Source organism: Brassica oleracea, unplaced genomic scaffold (genome assembly GCF_000695525.1).
Source record: "Brassica oleracea var. oleracea cultivar TO1000 unplaced genomic scaffold, BOL UnpScaffold00913, whole genome shotgun sequence".
NCBI classification, from domain to species: Eukaryota; Viridiplantae; Streptophyta; class Magnoliopsida; order Brassicales; family Brassicaceae; genus Brassica; species Brassica oleracea.
Genome location: NW_013617515.1, coordinates 34,023 through 36,006, shown reverse-complemented (window position 1 = coordinate 36,006; position 1,984 = coordinate 34,023).

The window sequence follows — 1,984 nt, the reverse complement described above, 5'->3', positions numbered from 1 at the left end:
AAAATTGATATTACGTGTATACGCACACCAAATAACCTAATGTGCACACTACCACAGTCGAATGGTATGTCGATGTAGCACTTTAGGATCGAATCCACAGAGACCAAATCTTACACTTTATTTTTTATGGGATCAGAATCAAGCTAAAACGATATGGGGGTTTTAAAGTTTGTGGTAACGTAAAAAGCAAGTAACAAGATTAATTTAAGTTTCAGATTAATGAGAAACTAACCTAGGGTTTAACGGGCGCTTACAATCATGAGCCAAACAATTATTCAAGTTTGATTAATGAACTAGTTTAGAACTAGGAACACAATACTAGATCAACCCACTGTCGTGGTGTTTCACCTTTCAGTGATCAGCCTCAATACCTAAGCTCTCGCTTGGATCAAGGCGTGATGATGAACATTAAGATCAAGTCCAATCGGTTCACAAAACACCCTAACATCTACTTTCGCTGATTATGGATGTTATGCTCATTCATAACAGATCTAGCAACCTATTACACGGTTAATGAATAGGTTAAACCTAGGATCTAACAATAACTGGCCAGTTTAATGCAAGCAATAAGAGCAGTTATGAATGAAGACAATCAATGGATACTTATCTGTGTTTAGCTCACGATCTAACACCCTAACACCCTAGGCTAGCTAGATCAACTACTCAGTCATAACAAGAGAGAACACATAAATCAATTCTGAATAAGACTTCATGTAAATAAAAGAGATAGAAAGAGGGTTCAAGATAATCTTCTCTATGGTGAGAGAGATGGAGCCTTCTCCCTTTACAATCCAAAAGCACAAAAGTCTCCAATGGTTTTCTTCTGTCTAGAATAGCGTAGAATGGTAAAGAGAAACAGAAAATATGATATATCCAAGCCACAGGCGGCTGGGAGAGAAAATAGGGATAATTAGGGCAAATCCCGTAATGATTGTAGTTTCCTTAAAAATCTCTGCCGCTGGAACACTCACTCGGAACAGTCACTCGGGTTGCTCCGCTATCTGACTGTTCTGCGTGAAAACCACCAAATTGCATTGTTTTCTGCCTCTTTTGTTCCAGCTGGTCCATCTCCCATCCAATGCAACTCCAGACCTGTAATGACTCCAAAAGGACTAGAAACACTCGATAAAGACTTGAAAACCAATTTAAAAGCATATATACAAGATATATAAAACACCATATATCAGTGATCTTCTCTCCTAAGCATACAATGGAGGCTAAAGCTCTAAAAATTTTGTAAAAAACTCTGTCTCTCCCTTGCCTCCTAACACTTAGGCAAGTATATAACTATTAGGTTAAAAACTCGTCAGGGGTATTCTTGTAATTTGGTAAAGTCTTGGGTTTAAAGTCGGCTGGAACCAAGTCACGCGCTCCGCATCTCGACATCAATCGATGATACGGATGTGCATCGATCGATTTCTTCTTCTTCGTATCAACCTCTTATGGTCAGCTCGGATGAAATCTCTTTTAAGCTCCTAAATGCTCCATAGCCATCACTTTACTCCAAGATACTTCTGAACCTGAAAACATACCTAATAGGATAGAATATATAGTATATAGATAGTATACTGCTTATATACCATGGGTGAAAATAGGTCAAATCCTTGGTATATCAACTCCCCCAGACTTACCTTTTTGCTTGTCCTCAAGCAAAACAAACAGGAAGTCTCTCTAAATGAGGTTTGAAAACAGCAGGGACTTAAAGATTTAAAACATAGAAATCATCACCTCTACAATTTTGCAAACCACATCTAAAAAGTCTCAATCACAAAAGCACATTATGCAATATCCTAGCTTAGCAACCAAATTTAACTAGTCTACAACTCAGCAAATCATGTCTGACATTCCCCTCTACTAACCTCATTTCTTAGCATAAATATAAAAGTGCATGCTTTACCTTGGGAGTATCGATCACAGGATGCAAAGATTTAAGAGAAGTATCTGGAACTGCAGGTAAAAGTTAGTTCCTAATTTCTCTCTCTCT